The following is a 25,805-nucleotide window of genomic DNA, read 5'->3' as shown; positions in this document are numbered from 1 at the left end:
GTAGTGTTTGCAAGTATATTATGGTTTTTAAAAAACTTGCTGCCTCCTTCCTGGCCTCCAGCAATTTTCAGAAACAATAAAAATGTCATGATAACTTCGGTGATTAATGTTCTTACTAGAGAGAGATCAGAGTTTTGTCTAGTGGAAGGGTTGACTCCTGGAAAGGTAGCACAGAGGGTTAATGTGCCTGCTGCAAAGAACATGTACCATGCAGATCACTGCTTCATTGGGGGGACCATGATAAATGGTCATTTAATGTCAGCTGTAGATGATGGATCCCTGAACAGTGTCATGTATGTGCATGTTTGCATTGTGCTGAGGGGATTGCCAGGTAATTATTCACGCAGCTCTCTGATGGATGTCACATGCGGTTTTTCTGAGTTCCCAGATAGATCATGCAGTCTGTGTGTTCTCTTTTGTACTGCCAGTCACTGCCAGTCACAATGTATTCAACTGTGTAGCCTTGAACCGTGTCATGTATGGGCATGTAACTTGCATGATCGAGGTAACTATTAGCGGCGATACTACGTGTCTCTCGGACCTCTTTCAAGTGCTTGCCATCCTTTTTCCCCCCCCTCCCCAGGCGCGGCAATCTGAGGGGTAGCCCCAGGCGCCACAAGCTCTAGCTACGCCTCTGTTACTAGGAGCACCAAGGGCCTCCTGGAGGAGCTTTACAGTGCATGGAATCATACCTTGAACACCAGTTGCGGTGTTGGGGTATGATTCTAACATGTTGGGGTATGATTCCGACAGGTTTGATACCAAACACGACAGGGTTTGCTACAGCCAGTTGAGAGTTAGTCATCACATAATGGCGCATGGCCACTCTATGTATCGTAATGGCTGATGCACTTACAACCTGGGAGAATGGACCCTGTGGGTTGTAGGCATGTCTTGCTCATCCAGGAGCACCCTCACACTTATAATCGAGCTCCCTCCCTTCAGGATTGAAAGGCCTGCCTTAGGGGTGACTAATAGGTTTTGAGTGCAGTGACCTCAGATATAAGGAAACTTATCTGTCGTAATTGGTGCTAGCACCAGCTTACACATGCTGCAATGGCCGTTCTGTAGTCACAATTTGTCTGGTCTCCCATGGGTGGCATAATACATGCTCCAGCCCATGGGGGACCCCTGGTGTACCTATGCCCTTTGTACCTCAGTATCATATACTAGGGACTCACAAGAGTACACCAGTAGCAAATCTGGGGTGTACCTAAGTACTCACCATGTCCAATTTAGGGAAGAAGCACAAAGACCGGGGTCCTGATTAGCAGGATCCCAGTCAGACTAGTCAGAAAACACATAATGACACCAGCAAAAAGTGGGGGTGACCATAAAAGCAGATCCTACTTTCCAACAATGGTTCTGTACAAATACCTGCTACTCCATATACTATGTCAGTGATGGCTCTTTTGTGGTCACTACTCATTGTTCTGTGATGCCTGATGACTATGACTCACCTGTTTATTGAGAGTTATATTATGTCCATGGTGTTTCTGAAATGTTAAGAGAATAAATCAATAACATTGTTTAAAAAAAATCATCAACTCAAGAGCTGCCTAGTAGCACTTCTCCTTGAGTGTTGCTGAAAGTAGTTGGACGTTATTGTTATTGTTTACGTTTCCTTAGACTAAACTTACCAATTCTCCAGACCTAAAGATTTGTTTTCAAATACTGCCAGGGTGTCTGAATTAGGGAACATGGTGGGTATATTTTTGAAACAGTACGCCTCCTGGTTCAATGCCAGTAGGGCAGGTTTGGGGGACTTCTTTCCTTGCCAGAGCTGAGTCTCACATGAATAGACCCTTTCCTGAATTTCCTGTGGCTGTTTGTTACTTATTTTCAAGTTTTACCCTTAAGGGCATTACTTTCCCCATAACAGGTAGGCTGTTGGCAACTGTTCCTCCTTTGGACTTAACTGTGAGGACGAATCGAAGGTGACTTCTGGGGATTGGACAGAACCTCCTTTAAATCCAGACTACGTTTCGAACTATATATATGGGGTGCTGCTGCATCCTTGCATGTAAGTTATTCTATAATGATAATAGATGCATGGAATTCTAAGTTGTATTTAATGGTTTATATTCAACAAAGATTTCTTGTGAGCAGTGCTGTACAGCACACTGCCTAACATTGATGACTTGTGCTACATCGCATGTTATGCTTGCACAACCCCTTTAGAAAACAGCAACAAGGATATTTTGCTTAATACAAAGGAGGGTTGCAGCAGACATCATTGTCAAGGTTTGTTTTCTCTCACTCTAAGCCTAGGGAATGAAAGTAATTAACAAGGATATAATGCTAACACATGTGTCATAAGCGTTTGAACAATGTCCGCGCGCTCTCCACGTAGGCTGAAGTATAATCCTTTGATTGCCCATTGGCTGGGAAACAAATGCACCAATATTTGGGGCAGTCGCATGTGAAGACGCAGCACGTGTGAATCTGCGCTTTTAATTAGCTGCCATCATTGATTTTGGAGGGGTGGTTGTTCTTATGGCAATCAGTAAAAAAGAAGTCCATCGTGTTATAGTAGTACAACTGAATATCTTGTGGGCACCAGCCCAAACATTGTCAAAGCAAGTACAGACAGGACTAGTCAATACCCAGAGATGCCCTGCATATTAGTAGCGTCGCCGCAGGGTGTTTGCAGTTTGACTAGTTATATAAATTGATGATATGAACCACAACTTCCTCCGTTTTCGTACCATGATACAACGATCCCGTTTCTCAGATGGATATGTACATATTGTAATAATATTACGCCCCCCTCTGTAACATTGTGTGGTGCTATTATGAAACGGAAATAAAATGGTTCAAAACACAAAACAAGTACAGACGGGAAGTAAAAATGGGCTCAAAAAGAAAAGATTGGGCTACTGAGCTTCATCTTCACGTCCAGACTCTGTGTGCTGCCGGCAGTAATACTTTATTTGTGTTTCATCAAAAAAAGAAGAAGAACTATGTCGACAGTTTACAACGATTCTTCAATCATGGTCTCCAGAGAAACTGACAGAGACTCCATGTTTCTAGTCCCGGACTTTCATCTTGTGCCCCAGTGCATCCTGTGAGTTGTAGTCAGAGGTCAGTGGATTTGAACCAATTGCAGTAATACAGCTTAAAACGCACACGCGAGACTGACTGATGAGCAATTGCTCTCGCTTGTGTGTGAAGGCAAGAGTGGTTTGGTAATATAGTACTGACAAACGTCACGGGTACCTGTTGATCCCTGTTGCAGCAGTCTTGGAGGGGGACCCATTCACTTGACCCGTGGCCTTTGTTGCCATTGCCGGGCTCTCATTGAATGCAACAGTGCATCCTGTGAGTTGTAATCACAGGTCAATGGATTTGAACCAATTGCAGTAGCACCACTGAAAACACACCAGCGAGAGCGGTTGGCAATGCCGATCGCTCTCGCTTGTATGTTAAAATAAGGAGTGGTTTGGTAATACAGTACTGACAAAAGCTGCAAGTCAAGACGGGGGGCCTGTTAATCCCAAATGCATCCATCTTGGAGATGGACCTGTGGCTTAACCCGTTCCTTTTGTCACTACTATATTATATTATTCAAAGGAAAAAAATGGACTGAAGCAGCACATCCCACATGGACCTCGGAAGCTTTGCAGCCTTGCCGTGGGGTAGCCATGCATCTGCAGGCTGTGGGAGACAGAAGCGAGCTACCAACAATCACTGTATACAACCTATAACATGCACGCGTGGGCCATGTATTTTGATACACTCTGCACCCCTCCATGGACATTGTCGAGGCTCTCATTTGGCTACTGAAGAAACTTAGAGCTTGGCAAATCTCTGTATAGTAGTTTAGTTACTTACGCTGAAGCTGTGTCTGCCTTTAGCATGGGAAACACTACCTGCAAGTGTTATCCATTTTGTGGAACTTCTCCACAAGTTTCCCTTTTTAGGGGTGTGTTTTTTGTGAGCAGCATTTCTTGTTCTCCTTGCTGCTCCTGTACTATTAAAAATGTGCGTGTTGTTTATCCACGCTTGGACCAATAATTTACTTGCAGTATCTGCTTTTATACATTGCTTGTTCATGGACTCTTCCAAGGGTCAGGAGACAATACTCCTGAGTCTTGAGAAGCTTGATGCCCTAGATTGGTAGATTTGCACTTTGAATGAGCTGGGTTTACACCTCACCATTGTAATCTTCTGACATGCACATGATTATTATGTCTGACCCTTGCATTGAATACATTGGTACAGCACGTAGGGATGTAAAATGGAGGATTTGAAAACCTCGGGAAACAAAAAAGTTGTTACAGTAATTAAAGTGTATTTCATTAAAGTGCTACCTAGACAGCCAAAATGTAAGTTAAGTCAGTAATGTTTAATTTACGTTATTATGCCATGCACATTTAAATTGACAATTTTTTTTATTGATTTATTCAGAAAAGAAAAATTGCAATGGCCTGCTTCAACAGTACAATGCAAAATTAAATATTGAAGGGTTTCTCTTTGAATCAAAATTGGAAGCTGAAGCTAACTCAAACAATGCATTTGTAACACATCTCATGATAAAGTCAGGAAAGCATCCACTGTGAAATAACTAAGTAAGTGAAATGTGAGCATGTGGTAATATAAGTAGTGGACACAAAACCTGATTCTTCAAGGACTGTGCTAATTTTAGCAGTACAGAAGCTATATTCCAGGCCACTGAGGTAACAGAGACCCTGGGGAGTCAATGGTCACTGAAAAGGCATTAGGTGTGTAATACAAACAAAAAACTCAGGAAGCCTATTTGAAACAAAGCTGAGCTTGGACTGAAGTGGAAGGTCTGACTGCTTAAACTAAGATGGTGCACTGCCCATGGCACAGTTTGGAAAACATTATAAATACATAAATTGCTTAGTAGAGGCATGAGATAACCTGCCGCCTGATGTATTATTGTACGGATAAGGGTGCACATAGTGGGTACATATTCCACACTGCAAACACTGATATTTTATAGAATGCCCAACATTTTGCGATGAAAGAGATGTACTAAACAGCCGTAACATTTTTATTTATAGAGGGTTTCTGTTAGAACAGTCAGCCTTTGGCGTGTGGGGGGGCTTCCTCCAAAATATTTTCCTCCCTTCTCCAGTTTGATGGTCTTGATTTTGCCAGCCCTAGGACTCTGTGCACTGTACCACTGCTAACCAGTGCTAAAGTGCATGTGCTCTCTCCTTAAAACACAATAACATTGGCTAATCCCGAACTGGCATATTTAATTTACTTATGTACTGAAGTAGACCTTTAAACATCTCTCAGGCCTGCCTTTGCAGCCGGTGTGTGCAGTTTTTAAACTGCTATTTCAACCTAGCAAAATAAACCTTTTGCAAGCCCCAAACCTTAGGGTAGGCCCTCAACAACATAGAGGGCAGTGTCCAGTGTATTTAAAAAGTTGGACATGTATTTTAAAGTTTTACATATCCTGGTTGTGAAAACCCTTAAACTCATTTTTTCACTACTGCCTTAGCCATTTAGTGCATGTAGCCTGTCCCTTGCTCACATGAATGAGTGACAGCCACACACAATGGCGAGAGTTTAGGTGCACCTGGATGGGCCATCACTGGCAGGATGGGAGGGCGGAGCTTGGCCCAGCCCTACTTTCACTTGAATAGGCTGTATCCTGCATCCCCACAAAGGGTGCTTACCCCATGTAGCAAGTTTAGAGCCAGGACAGGGAAGGCAAGATGGCTGGGGACTTCAAAGGGAACAATTGAGAAGCTTCTCCCCTACCTCAAAGGCACAACTGGGTATAAATACTGGACCTCACACACCAACTCTTTAGTACACTTCTGGATCTGTGGATACTTTGCCAGAAGAAGGACTGTTGTGCTGCTGAAACGACTGCCACTCTGCTGGAATGCTACTCTAAATGACTGCTGGCTTGCTGCGCTGACTTGCTGTCCTCTTGCCTGGGTCAGAAGGACTAGAGCTACATCTCTTGAACCTAGAACCCCAGAGTGTCTCCAAGTTGTCTGGCTTCCTAATCTGAAGCCTGAGGGACACAAAGGACTTCCAACAACCTTACCAGTGCACCTGGACTCTGACATCTGTGAGTCTACCTTGCTAAGTGGTGCCATCCTAATCTCCATTGAGGTCAGCCTAAACTTGTGATGTTGTCCCTGTCAGAGGTGACCAGATATCCACAGTTGGTGCTTTGCGCTTCTTGGCACTATTTTTGCTAAATCCTTTAAAATTGAATATTTCTGGTTCTTCTGGTTGGATTCTTGTTGTTTTGGTCTTGTTTTATTTATTAAAAAGTACTCCCGTTTCTATACCTGTAGTGTGATCCTTTTGTGGTGTGTTTTTACTGAGGTACTGTTTGAAGAGTGGCACACATACTTTAGACATTGCCTCTAAGTTAAGCTTGACTACTCTGTGCCAAGCTACCTGAGGGTTCAGCACAGGTCAGTTTAGGGATTGCTTTTAAAGTCACTCTGAGAAGAATTGTGGTTGCTGCTTGAGAAGGGTTTTCACCCCACCTCAACCAGTCACCCCATTTCTAACAGTTTCCAATCCTCCTGCTTCATGAACATTAATTATCAAATTCATAGTGTGCAACCTGTATGGCTGCGAATGCAAGGATGTACGGATGGAGACCTGTGAGAGACAGTAGACCTCCATCCCTATGGATGCATTCCTAACGTGTCAATATATTTTCTTTTGAGCACTCTATGTCCCTTAAAGAGACAAGTGCTACTTAAAAAATGTTAACATGCTGGGGAGACATTGAGTGGAGCATGCAGTGATCCCATAGACTTCTGTTTACTCCTCCTAGGGAACCTGACATGGTTTCAATCAGGATAGCTTCACCCTTTATGAATCATTTACCTCCCAAACTAGGTGGTCAGTAATGGAACAATTGTTACGACAGCAGTTGTGGTCACAAACCATTGTACCATCCCAATGTCATGCACAGAAGGATAGGCACTTCCTTTTCCTGCCCCCACTTTTTCGTGATTTGAAAATGGTTGCAAAAGCCCTTTAATGTGTTTTGAAGACCGTTCGACTTGTTAAAGGGCTTTTCTACATTGCAAAAAGGTACTTGTGGTGGTAAACCCCAGTTGAACTTTGTATATCAGAACCCTACTTTCTAACAATCGTCAACACACACTGCTAGGCAGAATGAACTCAAAAGACTTTAATCTGACCCATGCTTTCTTTCTTTCCACTTCACCAATTATTGTTGCCTTCCTAACCAGGTTAATATCTATATTATGGTGGGTCCCATTTCCTGATATGGGTTTGGTACCATTAATCATGCACACAATATACATTGACAAATAAAATACTTGTCCAACCTTTATACTGGTAAACAGAGCCCAAAAGACCCCTATCCCTCAGCCTTGCTTTGTTACTGATAGCATTGGTGCTACCATGTGACACAGTTGATACTGTAAATTAGTACTAAGCTACCCCTCAATCAATTGCAATGAGGATCTACTGCCAAAAAGGCTTCTTCCCAATTAGGAATTAGTAATTCAATGCCTTGTATACTTGTCCCTAGCTTCCTGCCCAAGAAAGGCAGAACAGCAGCTGCACTGTTCATTAACTGGGCAGTGGTGACACCGGAGAAAAACATTATTCTGTCATTACGCTGGAGCATATGTGCCACTATGATGATGTCAGATGCCAGTATTCACAGTCACATCAAGAGGGCATAGGGGACATCATTATGACCTGCTCTACACTTCCACAAATTGTTCTGTTCAAGGAGCTGACAAAGCTTTTAAGCATTGTGCCAGAAGAGAGGATAGAGAGACCGTGGATGACAGTCCTTTTGCAAACAATATGTGCTTGTTGCCTTAAATCATGCACACATTGTAACTTCACACATGAAATAGTTGAGTGAAATGGGAGGTCACATACAACATTCCATTTAAAGTAGGCTACACAAGCATACATGTTTGTTACCATACATGCTTATATCGGACCCAAATAGAAAAGCCCATTAGTCTTCAGCAATTTACAGAGAGGGTCATTGTTGTCAGAGGGAGTTGTGGGATGCAGTCAGTGGGTGAGCAACTCTAGTCGTTTCTCATTAGAAACCCCCACTGTGGACTCAAACCATGTTCCCTTTAAGGTTGATGTTAGCCAGCATCCCAGCTTGTGCTCCACAAGTTAAATCTCCTGGCTTTCTCGTTTACTCAACCCTAGTCTTGTTGTGTGAGTCCCCCATCTCAGTCAATGCCAATAATGATGGCCTCTGTGCATTGGCATCTTAACTAATATCATGAACGTCGATTTACCAAAATGCCAAGGGTAGCGGAAGTGACATCACACCTCCTTGACCTTAATAACATCACAGGAAGTGACATCATCATGACCTTTGACCTTATATCATTACAGGAAGTGTGGCTACAACCTTTCGGGCACTATTTGGCAACCCATGGGAACTCTACTCCCTTCTCTTTTTATGATATAATAAATGATGTGTTTGTCTGAAGGGAATATTGTGCTACAGGACACTGGTAGCACTGGTAGCCTAACTTATTCACACCACAAAGAGCTATAGCTTAATGGTTCCCCAGTGTAAAGCACAATGGGATATCTATTAATAGATTTTAGGAAGTATTTAGGTTCACATGTATAAATTGGCATACACCTTATATTGAATATGAATATATTGTTCCTGATTGCCAATACAATTTGATTGCTGATCATTTTCAAGGATTTTTCACGTGTGCAACTCACGAAGTATAAGGTTTTTTCACACACAATATGTTTCATATATTAACAATAATGAAACAAAGCAGTAACATACATCAATATGTATGCTTTATAGTTAATTTTTGCTTAATTAGAAGAATATGCATTGCACTGCTGAAATCTTTTTTTTTTTTTACAAAACCTAAATGTAAAGCCCTAGTCTCAGAGAAAGCTGCAGAAAGTAAACAGGGCTCATTAAGATACCCCCCCCCCCCCCAAATGCCATGGGTACCCTCTTAGGCAAAAAACACTATACAATAGGCCAGTGCCACAGTTTTCCCATTAGTGTTGTCCATACACCATGGGTTACCCTTATGTCAAATATTACCTCTAGTATGCTAGGACCAAAATTTGTCCATGTTTGCCGTCTCATCAGTATGCCATGTTTGTCCTCTATTAAGTAAGGAATTACCATTAGACAATACAAGCATTTTATATGTGTACTCCTATTCCAAACATTTCCTCCAGTACTCCAGCGACTGCATTTTTCCATGACTGTCCCATATGCCAGGAATAACTCTAGCATGTTAGTCTCAGTATCATGCTAACAATTGTCTCTCGTATGCTGGCACAAGCATTTTGTCAGGGGAGGTTCTATAAACCAATTATTGCCTTCAGAATGCCTGGGCCAACTACAGACTTGCAAGTATAGCACCACATTCTCTCTCATACACACTTATTCATAAATTGTCACACACTCACTTGGGCGCACTCGTTCTTTCTCACTCAGTTCTACGTATTCTCACACTGACTCATTTATTCTCATTCTTTTGCACTCATTCTCACGTACAATTAGTCTTACTCATACTTTCTCACTCCCGCAAACTCATTTGCACTCAGTTTTACTCTAATTAATTTATTCACACTTGTTCCCACTCACTATGAAGCATTAATTCTCACTTACAGTTACATTCACTCACTGTAACTCACTCATATAATAATGGCCATTAACACTGCCTCACACTCTCTAACAATCTGCACACCCATTCTTATTCATACTCACTAACTCACCCTCACTTCCAGTGCCTCTATCACTCACTAATGCTCACTCACTCTAACTTGCTTAAAGACTTGGTCTTGCTTTTTCTCACTCACTACCAGTCACTCACTCTCTCACTTTAACATGTACATGCTCACACATACTCTATATCACACAAATGCACTCTCACACGCACACACAGACAAAACAAACATTTAAAGGCATTTACCTTACCTCAGCTATCAGTGAATATCTTATTCCAACTCTTTGAGCTACATTTATTATTACATTTAGAGAAAATAAAAGGTTATTAACTATCAGTATACTAAAAATGGGCAGAAAACAAAGAGGTGGAGTCTGATACCCTGAGGAAGATAACTGATCACACTCTCGCTTTCTTGCATATTTTCCTCTCGTTTCCCTCTATATCTCTTTCTGAGTCCTGTCACACTAGTCTCTCTTTGTTACTTTTCTTACTACTGTATCCTTAACTTCCACTCTCTTTGAACTTTCTGTCTCACCTCTCTCTCACCTATCACCCTTTTTTCTTAGATGTCTCTTTTTCACATGGCTTGCGCTCTTTCTAGACTTCCTCTTTGTCACACCTGTCCCATCCTCTCATTCTCTCTCTCTTAGCTGTGTCTTTCACATTTTTCCGCCTGTCACATCTCTCACTTTTTTCCTCTCTGCATCTGTAGTCTCCTTTTTTTGCCTTCTGCTGTTATTTCTCACCTGTCTCTGTGGTGTCTCCTCTTCCTCTCTTCTAGTCTCTCTACTGCACCGGCTCATCTATAACCCCTCTCTGTTCCTTCCCTCTCATCTGACAATGCGTGAGAGTAAGAGCTATTTAGACTCCTTTCTTGCTGTCCCTCTCAACTAGCAACAATAAATAAATTATGTTGCAAATTCTATTTTCGGTTTAAGGCTACCCCTTCACAATAGACTGTAAAGGCAGCTCATAACAGGGCCCCAAGTTCACGAATGGCAGTAACATTGAGTTTCATTGCAGTGCCAGATTCACTGCTACTGAGTTTATTCCTGTCAGCCAAACGTCCCCGTTTGCTGCAGGATATGAACGTTTTAAAAGGGTTTTTGTTCCTGGTTCTGCTGTAACAACACCCTATGCAATGCCTCTGCCGGGGCCGCAAGGGGTAATCCAGGTGTCACAGTTGCTACCCCTAGCGGCCCCTGAATGACGACCATGACTACTATGGGTGCACACTCCAGCCTACCTACATGGGTTTGACTTGCTCCATTGCCTATGGGCAGTATGTACTCAATACAGTGTATAAGGGGGCAAGCAGGCAGAAGCATAACTTAATCAGCCCTTTGGACAAAAACCCAACCTGGTGGTAAACATTTTAGTCAAGTACATTATCCTTTTATATCCTGGTGGCTCCACATTCAGACCTTAATTCATTGCTTTGATAACTGACGGTCACGCTTCCTTCCTAGGGGAAAAACCCTTCCCAAAAATCCTTCGGAAAGAGAATGGGGTAAATTGTTCTCGGACTCCAGGCAGTGACTGGCCATTCCTGTGCTCATACTGCCTCAAAAATAAGCATTTTTGGTGGCCTCTTGGCAATTGTGGCACATTGGAGTATAAGTACGCATGCTACACATGTTCCATGATCATGATGCTATCTATGGACAACCATAATGCCTGTGTCCCACACCGCATTTCACCAATGCTGTATTTACCAAACTATTGTACTAGTTTTTATTGGTCCTGGATAAATGCCTTGTGCAACCCTCTCACCAATTTTGGACTTAACCTCCATATTATCTCTGATAGCCTCCACCATTTGAATCACTTTTGCCTTCAGGGTGAAGTAGGCACCATTGTTCATGTGGCTAGTTTTAGAAATGGGTATCTTACAATCCACCCACAGTTTTTGCTTTGTGCCACAATGTTGGTGTTCCGCTCCTCATAACCAGTGCCAGCTCACATATTATCCTACAGCAAGTGCATACATGAAAACGGGTTCAGCCCAAAACTGCTTGGGCACACTTGACCCAGAGAACCTACAGTCCTGAAGAGGGCCGTTAAAGACATACGCATTCTCTTTTATCTGGCATCATCTTCTCTTATCCCCCCCCAAAAAAAACCCCACATGATTTCAGTTAAACCATCAAGAGAAAGTCCTTCTCTCCCATAAAACTGACAATAGGGAATTTACTCTTTCCTTGCAGCAAATCCCACACTGTGAGTATTAGTAGATCTTCTTATGCCACATGAATATTCTATCCTCTTTTCCCTCCTAATCACCCTCGTTGCCACTAACCCTTCGTGTATGTGAACGCTTTTGAGAGCTGATTGTGCAATCCACTGTAAGGATGGAATCAATTTCCGTAACTCTAAATATCTATGAAACATGCATTGTTAGCGAGTTCAGTGTCATATAGGCAAGTTTCTTAAGGGAGCCAGTCACGAGCCTTCCCCAGGCAAGCACTCATTCACCCTGCTGAGTTCAGGGATACTGAAGATACTGCTATTCTGATATGTGCAGAGAGCTCACCGAACTCCAGTGTGAAGGTCATTCATTAATGTAGCACTTTGCAGAGATTCCATTTCCAGACAGACACAGGATGCATTAGCATGCCCTCTAATGAGCACACAGCCACTGCTGCCTGCTGCTCCTGTAACTAAGCGTCCTACCTTCCATGTGCATACAGTGCCAATGGCTAATACCAGATGGGCTCTATAAAAGTCAAATAGATGTGCAATCAGTTTATCTGTTTGATATATTTTACAGGTGTTGCCCTCCGTGTCGCCGGTTAGCCCTCAAACTGTTGGAACAGTCAATGATATGCATGTCCAAGAACTCCTTCCTGACGGCGGTAAACACTGTTTAAAAGGGCGATCGACTCCGTTTTGGATCAAATGCTTTCAAATCACATTATGTAGCTTGCATTCTTAGGTCTATACAGTTCATACAACAAATTTAAATTCTGAACACATTTCAGGATACGTTTCTTCATCAGGGGAAAATTATTTCATTCATGAGTTTTTGTGTGGTGCATTACAAATATTTTTCACGGCATTCAGCTCTAAAAGGCACACCTCAATGATCATTTTTTTGGCCCCTAAATAACAAATAAGAGGCAGTTACTCCTTTATTTGCATGGGATGAAATGTTAAAATATTTTTATAAAATTACGCATCATGTGTGGGTGTGAGGGTTATTGGTTGAGTGGGGTGCTAATCCTGTTCAAGCAGCTGCCACAAATTCCTGTCAGGGTGACCATAAATGTCACTAAATAAATCTGTATTTTCTCTCTGGTAGCTTGGTACATAAGTTGCCAGGTTTAACTCAGAGGCATTGTGTAAAGTATTTTTGCAGCACACAAACAGTAATCAAGTGAAAACACTACATAGGACAAATCCCAATCAATTTAGATAATGGAGTACATTTGTATTATTTGACAACAAAATGACAAAGATCTAATTAGTAGAACTAGAGTTTTGAATTTTTAAAGATTAAGGTAAAAATGAGCGCCTAAACGATCAAAGCGCCAACTGAGGACATCTAGTCTCTCAAGATCGGTTCAAAGTAAAAAAAAATATGGCTGAACTCGATGCAGTACGAGTCCAATACAAAAACTTGATCAGGCCGGATCGGTGCTTACCCTCAGGCTTCAAAGAAATTTGACGAAAAAGTCTCTGAGAAGGTAAAAGTTCAGCGGGACAAAGCTGCAGGCTGTGTCTGAGGAGGAGGAGTCGTCCTTGGGGAGCCAATGGACCAAGTTGCGGTGAAGATTTCTATGTTCAGACTTAGGGTCTGATTACGATGGTGGTGAGACCGCCATGACATCCTGTCAGTGGAGGTCTCACTGCCATCGTAAGCAGGCTTTACGCCCGCCATATTACAATGGTTGGCATTTTGTTGGCGGTCGGGAAGACCGACGGCCACGGTACTGTCGGAGGGGAATTATATCCCTACAACGGTGGTGGTGCCTACCAGGTACCGCCATAGTGATTATGATGTTTCTTTCCACCCACCTGTTCGTTGTCGCTAATCCGCCATGACCAGGCGGAAAGAAAGGTAATTTGGGAGCCTGTTGCAGGCCCCCCTATCCCCCTGGCCCTAAGCTGTGGGCTTAGGGCCCCCCCTACATATCCCTGCACCATGTAGCAGGCACTGCATGGTGCCTGCCACGTAGTGCAGGAATATGTCAGGTGTCCCTATATTGCAATGTGGCGGGTGTGCAGCCAGCAGCACCCGGCACAATGCAAAACATAGTGCGTGTCTGGAAAAGTTACCTCCTAGACCATAGATTCAAAATAATTTCATACAAGAAGAGCTATAAAATTCTCCCTTTGTCAGTACAATTAATGTGTAAACATGAATCAAAATTCTTTCATGGTAATCCTAAGGTTTCCCGTATTTTTCTTTTTTCTTCTTTTCAACCACCACCCATCTAAACATCTATTTACTGCACACAAGCCAGGTATTATATGCTTCATGCATTGTATTAATTAATTTTTTATAAATTCACCCAAACATTTTTTACAAAATACAAAACTTATTTCCAATTTTTTTGCAGTGCGAACAGGGACAAATATACAAGTGTATTGTTACGTATATACAGGTGTATCAAAAACATGACACGGCCCGGGACAAGGATATCAGGCTACTGCGATCCATGGCGGATCCCAAGAGAAGAGCTCCCTGACAGCAGTAAAGAGGAGTAGCCCTCTACTCTCCGCTCAAAAAGACAATGGAAGTCCTTCCTAAATAAATTTGAGGACCCTAGGGCAAGATTCACAACCCTGTCAAGGAAGACACTCTCATTAAGAGGGTATCGCCCAGGTCCATCCGAAGATGTTGAATTGACAATTTTTTGACCACCGTGTCCCTCCACAAACCTCACCGCCCTGAGGAAGACCTTCTATTAACTCGTCCCTTAGGTCCAGAAGGTCGTAACACATCGGCATATTATAAGGGAGGTCATGAGCTGGCACCTTTAAAGAATTGGACTTTATAAGGCACTATAAACCAATGTATAGATAAATGATACTTGGCTCATGAAATAAGTTAGCCCTGTTCTGACCCCAGTAGGACCTTTTTTCTCTACTATTGAGAATATATGAGGATACAGTGATAATAGGTCCCAGAATGTAAAATAAGGTGGACACTTACACTCTGTAAACACACTATGTACAGTTAATGTTTTGATGTAATGTCTTTTTATTGTATTTCATTCACTCTTTGTCATTTGTGGTTCAGTTTGATATTCGTTGAAATCAACAGTCTTTATGTAGATATCTTTGTCATGTTTTTGATACACCTGTATATACGTAACGATACACTTGTATATTTGTCCATGTTCGCACTGCAAAAAATTGGAAATAAGTTTTGTATTTTGTGATTTTTTGGGGGGGGGGTTAATTTATAAAAAATGAATTAGAACAATGCATGAGCATAATACCTGGCTGGTGTGCAGTAAATAGATGTTTAGACGCTTGGTGGTTGAAAAGAAAAAATAGAAAATACAGGAAACTTTAGGATTACTATGAAAGAATTTTGATTCATGTTTACACATTAATTGTACTGACAAAGGGAGAATGTTATAGCTCCTCTTGTATGAAATTATTTTGAATCTATGGTCTAGGAGGTAAATTTTCCAGACACGCACTTTAGATTCCAGCCTCCATAGCCCGCAACTGAATCGACCCCCTTTTAGGAGACACAATGCAAAACATAGGCATTGTGACCACTGTGGTGGCGGTTGCATTGTAATGCCTCTTATGGGTTCGCCGACATCATGCTGGGTGGTCTAGTTTCCGATACAGTCCACCCGCCATCGTAATCAGCTCCTAAGTCTCTTTTTTGGAAGTTGAAAATCTCTAGCGGTATGGAGGTGGAAGCTGTAGCCGATGAGAGTTCCATGGGGCTGGATACCCCTTTGGCGAAAGGACCACTGAACAGGATTTGCTGCTTCAGAGAAGAACATTGTGGGGGCTGTCGCAAAGTCAGGCCAACCAGCAATGTAGATAGATGAGCATGTAAGTCTGGGTCTCCTATCATTTTTCAGAGCAATTTTTAGCTAAAAATGTTCTAAGTCCCAAGTTTAGGATTTCACTATCTGGGCACCTTTAACATCAAGGGTCCAGCACTGGAGGAGAACCACTTAGAGGGGTTAGGACTCACTCAGGCTGGGTCCAGGTGTGGGTTCAAGTCAGTTGGAGCCTTTTCTGTCCCTGACGCTGGGCCAGCCAACTAGCCCTTGCAGTCACTTTGGTAGTGCTAGGTTCAAGAAGTGGAACAGGACACGAGCAGCAGTCCCACACCCAGCAATGTGACCTGGGGACAAGCTGAAGGCCGCAAATGGTTAGGGCAAGAAATTGCCAACATTCTAGTAGCAATATTTTCAAAATTGTAACTTAAATTCCAACTTTACCATTTGAGAGGGTTTTAAATTATAATTTCTCAGACGCTAAACATAAAATGTTTACCTGGTCCCAATCAAAAATTGGCCCCTGATAAATCTAATAAGGCAACCAAATGCTATCTTGTGGGAGAGGTAGGCCTCATGGTAGTGAAAACGAATTTGGAAGATTTTCACTACCAGGACATGTAAAATTTGAAAGTACATGTTCAACCTTTTCTTTACAATGCACCCTGCCCTATGGGCTATATAGGGCCTACCTTAGAGGGTCTATCTTATATATGCTGGCCTCTGGAAATATGTCATTGAGCGGCCACAGCCTTTTTCACATCATTATAGATTTGCTGCATTTGCCACGTAATTCATCATCTGCCACATAATCTGCTGATATTAACAATTGTTTCTCAAACTATTCAAAAGTTACTAAAAGCAGAACGATACATGTTGTCGAGCAGTGTCTAGCCCTTTGCAAAACTTGTCACGTCAAATTTGTGTTGCTTATTGCTATATTGGGGTGTTAAACTGGTCCTAATGAAGTGCAACCAATGCCTGGACAGTGTTAAGTGTAAAAATGAAAAATTAATGTACTCCTATCACAAAATGTTCTGAACTACGCCACATAATGTTCCTTTTTTTGCTGCATAATTTACTCAACTCAGTTACATAATTTAGCCCTCCCTGCTGCATAATTCCAGTGACCCTGCTTATTTGCAATAAAAGCGGAGATTAAGGCTTGGCAAGGGGGTTATTTTGCCAAATCGAATTGCAGTTTAAAACTGCATTTAAGCTGCAATGGCAGACCTGGGACTACTTAAGTGGGTGGCACAATTAGTGCAGCAGGCTCACTAGTAGAATTTAATTTACAGACCCTAGGTATGTGTTACACCACTTTACTAGGGACTTATAAGTAAATTGAATATGCCTATCAGGTATAAGCCAATTTTGCCATTTTTTAGGAAGGGAGCACAAGTACTTTAGCACTGGTTAATAGTGATGAAGTGCAGTGAGTACCACGTCTTACAAAATATTGGGTTGATTTTTACTGTTCTCACATATAGCCATCTGAATGCCCCTCTACTTCTATCGGCTACAGGATTCACTGTGGTCATAGCAATGTGAGCTATTGAGCAGCAGCACCTATTCATTTACTCTTGGAATAGATGTTGAAACCTCAAAACCCCCAGGATCTGCCACTTAGCTTAACTTGCATTTTACTGCCATTAACCTGAACTTGCACATATATAATATTTAGATATGATAATCCCTCCTGTGTATCTTCAGGTCCTAGTGGAAACATTGATATAATCACCTTCCTACAGATATGAATCAACCCATATTGGATCATAAGGAGGATCTTGTAAAACAGTTGATGAAGAAATGGGTGAATGTGAAACTCGATGTGAGAAATTGGTCTGTTTATTGAGGAGGGTGTGTCATGTCTCAAGCAACAGCCACAATCCTTGTCAGGATGAAACAAACAAAACCACAAAAATTACCTGTGATTAAACATAACCATAATTTGTAAGAATACCTCAGAGGTTATCAGTATATGGAGGTGAGCTGGAGCTTCAAGGATTTGAGTACCAGTTTCAGGTTGAATAGTATAAATGATTGGGTGCTGCAGGGTGAGTCAGTGGTGAATGCTGAAATCTGAGTGGGTTCTGAAAATGAAGCAATGTAATCATGTGTCACACATAAAACACATTCAGACAAGCATGGGAGGGAAATGTTTTTTATTTTCCAAAGAAAATGTAGGTCCTAAACTTTATTTTTTTGTTTTGAGGATGTAGTTTTGTGACAATTGTGCAGATCCAGGTCACTGACTTGATGTTGCACATGTAGGCTAAGGGAATAAGTGAAAACATGATCCCGGTTTAGAAGATGGTTTAGCTTTAAAAGAAAGAAAACCACAGAACTCAAATTGATTGATGTTTGAGTACAGGAACCTTGAAATATAGAGGAAGTTAGAAAAGGCTTAAGTTAGAAGCCACTAGAGTCAAATCTCTATTTCTGACAGGGAGCTGCCCTCAGTTCAATCAGAGGCTCAAGTAGGATGCCCAGTGATGTATGGAGGATGGTATGAAAGGCCTGGCAGGTATCAATCTGCCACATATATTGTTAAATCTTTCCTGTTAGATGCCCTTAATTTCTTCTCGATCAGAAAAGAGGTTACACATAGGGGAGTGCTCTGAACATAATAGTAGGGTCATTTGAAGTATGAGTTTGGCCAGTAGCCCACACTTAGGATTAGGTAGAGGGTAAAACTATTGAAAAAGACCAGATGCATTCCAGGTGGTATTGAGCTATGAAGTAAACATTAAACAAAATAAGTAAGAAAGCGTTTCCGGTACACTCGTCTTAGATAACTCATGTTGAAAAGGTATTTGAAACCCTTGAGTCAAAGTCAGTAGTAGTTGCAGTAGATCAGGAGTGGTGCAGAGTAGGATGCTGTTCCTCATTTGTTTGATTGTTCTGATCATAACTCTTAAAAAGGAAAGCACTGAGTTAGATTAGGCAGCTCAAGTTCTGCTATTGCTCCTATACTGTGTGGTATTTTGTAAGGGTTTATTTTAGCCTCATCCTTTTTTTTCAATATGGAACTACTTAGATTTTTTTTTCAAAATGGATGCTATCACAATTGACCAGTATGTTGATGGTCCTCAACAGTACCAAAACATCTTCTTGTTCCAGGACATCAGAACATTAAACAATTGCTTTTTCAAAAATGGATGACTTGAAATGTCTTGCACTTGACCATGAAAAAACATAATTCAATTCCTTACTCAGATCTGATGACATTTAATTACATGTTAGCTAGATAATGGACTGCATTCAATCGGGATCCCTCCCTCATCAGCACAGGAGAACATTTTCTGAATCTCTGGCAAGATAACTAACTTTCCATGTCTTCCTATATTGGGGCATACAGTTATCTACAGCCTGTTAAACACTGTACTGCTCTAAAAAGTTCAAGCAGTCTGTATTCCAACTAGTTTTTCATGCTCTTGTGGTTTCTCGCATTGATTTTTGGAATGCAACTCTGATTGGAGTACCTAAATGCAACTAAATGCCCTTAAAGCTGTTTTTCTTTCAGTGGGCAGGATGATATCTAGTACAAAATAAACTGACCATATCACTCCTGTACTAGGATACCTGTGTTGGCTCTTTTTGAAAGTGAAGATTACGATCAAAATTGCCTGCATTAAGTTCAAAGCACTCCATAAAATCTACACAACTCCCTTAAAAAATATGGTGGTCAGAAAGGGATGAGGAGCAATGACGCTTCCTGGATAGAAACCCAAAAATATTAAACTACAGGGTTGCCAACTAGTTTTTACTGGTATGTCCTCAACATTGTGTGAACCGCTGCCACAAGATGTTAGATGTACCAAAGACGTATTCCGAAAAACCTCAACACACATCTGTTTCAATTTCACCTAAATGCTTAATTCACTCTTCAGTTCAATACTTTTTTCCACCTCACATTCATTTGCCATTCATGTTCCATATAAATCTTTCAGGTTAAGGTTTCTTTGTTCTCTATTTTTCTTTCACTGTTTCACCGACTTTTCCACTCCTCTTTGCTTCCAGTAACAAATGAACTGCTTCTCACGGGAGTTACATTGATACCTGCTCCTATTCAGGCTCACCATCTTCCCTTCCTTTCCTGCTGCATACTGCTCACCATATCTCTGCCATCTAGTCTGCATCTTCTTGCCCTGAGCATCCCTTCTCATCTGTTCCTCCGTTTTCTGCCATTCACTGCACATGATCTGTAACCCAACCTGGATTTCCACACTGTGCCGCCATCCTCCTGGCTGTCATTCCACCACTACTTACCTGGTTAACCTCCTTCTTTGCCAGTGCTCTCCACTTCCGTCTGCTTATGTACATCAACATCCTTCAGTAAGAATCAATATGCATTTATTGTCCCTTAATTTAGTAACGGTTTCTGGCTCCATAAAAAACAGAAGTGAGATTTGCAGTTTATAGTGATATCGATTTACAGCATGGAGGGAGGGTGGCACTAAGCTTTGACTCCCGATACAAATATCTGGATAAATATTTCTAGGGTAAGAAGCAAGATCAGATATTTTTCACTCAAAGAAAGCGAATATTTATTTGACATAAGTCTCAAAGAGTCTTGAGGGCCATATCAGTGATGTCTATAGTATACCTAATCCTATAAGCTGGTCTGAGACATAATGATGTAAATGAGGAATCACACAGTTGGTGGAGAGGGTTTTGATGTCAGCTAATTCAGATCTGTCAAACCAGGTATCCAAACCTCGGTTTGAGTATTCCAGGGTAATGGAGGTGATTAGGTTATGCATGTGACATCTATTTTGGGATTTGATCTTGCATAGATGAGGATGAATCTCAGCAAATGATAAATGGGCTGGGATTTTTCCACCCCTAGAGTTTGTGATTACAGTGTTAGGGAAATGGATGCCATTTTGAGTTGGACCCAAAGGACCAACTAAGAAATAAGGCATTACCAAGGAAATCAGAAACTCTGTGTTCAATTCCCTCATTACTTTATAATTATTCCCATATTTTTCACACATATTTAGGCTGTTTTTAGCAGCTGAAAACTCCATGTGAAAATACAGAGATCTGTAGTGTTTCTGTGGACTCTCTCAGTCCCTTGGTTCACAGCAGAGCTAAGGGCACAAAAACAAAATTGCCGCAGGCAGCAGAAAATATGGAGGTGGATTTACAACAAGGCAGAGAAGACTAGTCTCTTATTTTCAAAGAGAAAACATCCTATTCCACCATAAAGATAGAGGAAGCAAGCAATTCCTTAAAAGAGCTTTTTCAAACAGTGACTAAGTTGAAAACTGATGTATCTAATAAGACCAACTCTAGCAGCCAATCATTCTTCAATAGCTTAGCGCCTTCTTTTTGGAAAAGGTGGAAGCAGTTTGCAACCTATTCTCTTCCTCTACTCCCAAATCAGACAGTGTCAAGGCTCCCACCATTACATGCAAGAAATTATCAAGGCTCCATAATTTTACACCACCTACCCTAGAACAGGTGACTAATTTACTGGGGTCAACATCATCAGATTCCCCACAAGACCTGTACCCACCAAAGATAGCCGTCTCAGTGGCATACACCTTCGCCCGCCAACTTACAGCCATTTTCCAGCTCATGACTTCGCCTGGCCAATTCCCATCTATTTGGAAGAAAGCCTCAATTCTTGGACTATTAAAAAACAGAAACTCTGAACCCCAAAGATCCTAGCAGTTATTGTCCAATATCAAATCTCCCTCTTCCATCTAAGATTATAGAAAAAATCATAAACACTCAGTGATGGACCGTATTCAATCTAATGATCATCTAGACACCATGCAGCATGGTTTCCCGCAGCGGCCATAGCACAGACCCACTCTTGATCAAGGCAACCAAAGAAATCAGACAGGTGCTCGATTAGAGCCGAGGGGCAGCACTTATTGTGCTTGATATCTCTGTTGCTTTTGATATGGTAGATCACGAAGTGCTATTGGAACGTTTGTCTAAAATCAATGTTTTTGACACAGCCTGGGACCTACTTAAATCCTTTCTTTCTTTCTGACAGAGGACAGTCGGTCAGACTTGATGGGTTTGCATCTCATTCTTTCTTCTTTCCATGCAATGTCCCAGAAGGATCATTGCTCAGTCCCACTCTATTTAATATTTACATCACACCTATGGCTAATATAATCAAAACCTGTGACTTTTCCTTGACTTCTTACAAAGACGATACTCAGATCGTCATCTCGCTGGCCAAAGCGGACACAGGCATAAGCGCCTGATTCTCTGAGTATATGCAGGCAGTCAGCTTATGGATGAGCAGGAAACATGGAAGTGATACTCTTTGGAGCACAAACTTCATTCTGAACCCCATCCTGCCGGCCAGCAGAGATGGGCACTTAGCCTGTCCCTGTCACCAAGGCCCGAAATCTTGAAGTTTTGATTGACAATAAATTAACTTACATAAATCATTTCAATGCCTTATCATCTTCAGTATTCTTCACTTCGAGAATGCTGAGAAAGATCCTCCCATTAATTCCTTTGTACCTCCAAAAACTCTTATTGCATCATTAGTTATATCAAAATTGGTTTAATGCAACGGTTTACTTCTCACCGCACATCAGCACATCCTTAGCAGGCTTCAGGCACTACAAAAATGCAGCAGCAAGACTTCTGCTCCAAACATCACTCCGTAGCCACAGCCATTAAAAGCCTGCACTGGCTCACTATCAGACAGAGATGCACATTTAAAGCACTTTTCACTGCCTACAAGGCACTCTATGGTCTAGGCCCACCTGTCTTCAACAAAGTTTAAACCGGTACATCCCAGGCAGAACTCTATGTTCTACCTCTGCTAAACATATTGTTGTACCTAGATTCAAACTATCCACCTGCGGCGGCAGTAGCTTCTTTCTTGGCACGTCAAAAGCATGGAACACTTTACCACTACACATCAAATATGCACCCAATCTGTTGAGTTTTAAGAAACATCTGGAAACTTGGCTCTTCAGCATCTGCTAGATCATATCTTTCCATCCAATTTGTCTCCTTTATCAAAGCCAGCACCAAGACACCCTTGGATAATTGAGCATTTTAGAAGACATATCAACATAACATAACATCTCCTGGTTCCTTTTGGGCTGGTAGCAGTTGTTAACGACCCCTTCATAATACAGAGGCTACTCGCAATGAGGGCTTATGTTGTAAAGCTGGAGTGCCATGAGGGTAAAGGTGGAAAGAAGGAGAGATAGGTTTAGAGATAAACAGAAAGTAAGAGGTTGAGACTGACATGAAGGACAAACCAGATTTATATTGTGTGGATGTGTTAACTTTGATTGACTGTGAATAAGGAAAAAACGTTAGGCATGGTAGTGATGAAATCACACTGGGTGGGAGTCATTTGTCTGGATTAGAGGGGTCTGCCTAATCAGCCTGGAAATGGCTGTCATTGACCTGGAAAAGCATGCTGGAATCCTCAGCCCCACTCAGGCACCAACCACACCAGTTCCGTTGTGGCCACCAAGGGATCCGGGAGACCAGTTTTTGTTCATAAGGTAACAGAACACAGGTTAGTATTACGCTGTGCAACTAAATTCTTTAATTTCCCTTGATTTGAAGGCAGACGGGTGGAAAGAGATAGTCTCTGGCTGGGTTGCCTTGAGGCAGCAGGGGGCGAGTTGCAAAAGCCAGCGTCTGAAATCCTCTCCCCCGCTCATGCCACGATCACGCTACTCTCATTGTGGCTCCCAAGAAATCGGGCAGAGGGGTCAAAGTCCATGTAGGTCATTATGACTCAGCAAGGAAAGTCGTCAGTTTCCCTTGCAGACCGGTGCAAAGAGTCAGTGTTTGGAACTAATGGCCTGAGTTGAGTACAGAAAGGTGCAAACTGGAAAACCTAGCTGGGGAAACTTTCACTGCTACGCAGACACTGGCCATGGACTTTCATTGTGGTCCTAAAGGAATCAGACTGAATTTGTTATTTACACACAGGGCAAAGAATGCAAGTCAGTATCATACATTTGTTCATATGAAAGTTGTTTTCGACTTTGATTTTATCTTTCATCAAATGAGCCTCTACATCTCCTTTGCAATATGGAGTTTCTCCCAAGGTCCAGTCAAATGGAGTTTTAAATACTGTGAAATTTTACTTTACAAAATAACTTCAAAGAACCCTCAATCTAAAAATGCTTGAAAACAACTAGCAATTAATTAAACCTCTATATATGGCTTTACTAAGAGACGATAAACACATAGCAACAAATACATCTTCAAGACCTTCTAGGTTTAAACCTTGATTTATGTTACACAAAGTGTCTCACAATGATATTTATGATAATCATAGAGTGCTAGACACAAATTATTCTCTATGCATTTTTCTGATTGGCCTAAGGGTGGAGGATAAAGTGGTATATGATGTTGAGTAGGGCGCTCTAGGACCCTGGCTCTACCACTGGCTAGCTGTGTGGTCACAGCCTCAGCTGGAGAAGGGATATGAAATGGCGATAAAGGGACAGGATAGGAAATGGGGGAGCAAGATCATCGGGCGAGGTGTACCGTGTGGCTACCTCGCACTGACCGGGAATATAGAAATAAAGAAGTGTTCGCAAAGTTCCTCATGTTGTGTGTCTGCAAGTCTCTCAATAGAATCCACATGATATGGAATGCTCGATGTGAATTTCTCAGATTGTTCCCAAAGCGGAGGAAGTAATGCTGCTTTATTGCAGTGTGTTCTCTGTGAATTGCCTTGTTGCAGTTAATGAAGAAGGAGTTGGCATGATTGTGGTTTCCAATACAGTTGATGTTTGAAAGGGGTAGTAGAGCATGTCTGCGTGACAGCTTTAGCGTGCCAATGCCAGTTTGTGGAGTTGTTGCATGCCTTGGTCTTGGATGTGCCTTCCTCTTGTTAGTTTGGAGTTAAATTTTGTAAGTAGGTTTTTTGCACAGTTGTCTTCCTATTCATCTGTTATTTTGTTGGTATTTAGTGGTTGTAAAGGGGACTATTGTGTATACAAATGACTATCTCATATTTCAAGCTGGAGTATATGATATAAGAAGGAATACGGAAGTATTGCAGAATGTGTGCTGTGAATCTGTCCTTTTACATGACAGGTGGACATGAAGTTGAAGGAGGATGAACAGTGAAGTCATGCTTCTCTGAAATGAAACTGGAATCTAATAAAGTAGAGTTACCCGTTGGTACCTGTCTTAGTTGTGCCTGGGCCACCTACAAGCACAATAACAATGTTACGCACAGTTCAGGTGGTTGCTTTTTGGCCAAGATGATTTCTATTTCCCATGAGAACTAAAGTAAAAGTTGAGCTAAAAAAGCTTGACTGAACCATTCTGACTAAAAACTTAAGGGCGAACCAATTGGGTCCTTCTATTAAATTATTTATTTATTTATTTTAGCGTTTTCTATAGCACACTGTCACTCAAGAGCATGTGGGCACTGTACAAATAAAACTCAAGATTACATGTAACAGTAGCACTAACAATAATAGCACATAAACAGATAACACAACTGAAATGAGTACCAGGTAGAGGAAATGATTAATGAACTTGAAAAAAACTGTCTTCATCTAAATAGGAGTGGAAAGGAACCAAATGTGTAAATTGATTATGACCCAAAACAGAGGACAAATTCTCATTTGGAAGGCATCTTCTGGAAAGATGAGTTTTTAATTGTCTGTGGAAGGATGTAAAAATGGGATTTAGTCTTAATAAACTTGGTAATGAGTTCCAAAAGGTGGAAGGTGTCACCTGAAACTTAATGTTGAGCATGTGATGCTTTGAAACTAGGTCACTTGAGTAAGTTGGTGAGATAATGTAGGAAATTGGGTTATCATTTGGGAGTCGTAGAAACACCACTCAGACAACAACCACAATCTTTGTCAGGTTAAGTCGCGACATTAACCTGTGCTCAACTGTTTGGTAGCTTGCCACAAAGCAGTCAACCTTAACTTAGAAGTTATGCAGCACACAAACAGTAATAAATTGATAACACAACACAAAACAAACCCCAATCTAGACAAATAGAATAGTTTTTAATAAATAAAATGATACCAGAGCAAAAAGAATCCAAGCGGTAGAACCGGAGATATTAAGTGTAAAGGTTTCTGCAAAAATAGGGCTAAGGAATAAAAAGGGAGAATAAAATTAACTTTGTCTTTTTTGGGTATCATTTAGGAAAGTTGTTGAT

General features: G+C 41.5%; 1 protein-coding gene across 6 annotated transcripts in view; it reads left to right on the top strand.

Moving 5' to 3' along the window:
• Window positions 1-25,805, top strand: part of IQCM (IQ motif containing M) — a 1,338,699-nt gene that overhangs the window by 336,157 nt on the left and 976,737 nt on the right. Inside the window, exon 4 of one of the 6 annotated variants that reach the window (XM_085641644.1) lies at window positions 1,883-2,023. The exons of the other annotated variants lie outside the window; for them this stretch is intronic. The gene's annotated coding sequence lies outside the window, so the exon portion shown is untranslated. The remainder of the gene's footprint in view (window positions 1-1,882; window positions 2,024-25,805) is intronic. 6 annotated transcript variants of the gene reach the window in all.

This window comes from Triturus cristatus, chromosome 2_2 (genome assembly GCF_964204655.1).
Source record: "Triturus cristatus chromosome 2_2, aTriCri1.1, whole genome shotgun sequence".
In the NCBI taxonomy this organism is placed as follows: domain Eukaryota; kingdom Metazoa; phylum Chordata; class Amphibia; order Caudata; family Salamandridae; genus Triturus; species Triturus cristatus.
This window is presented reverse-complemented; position numbering and strand designations above follow the sequence as displayed.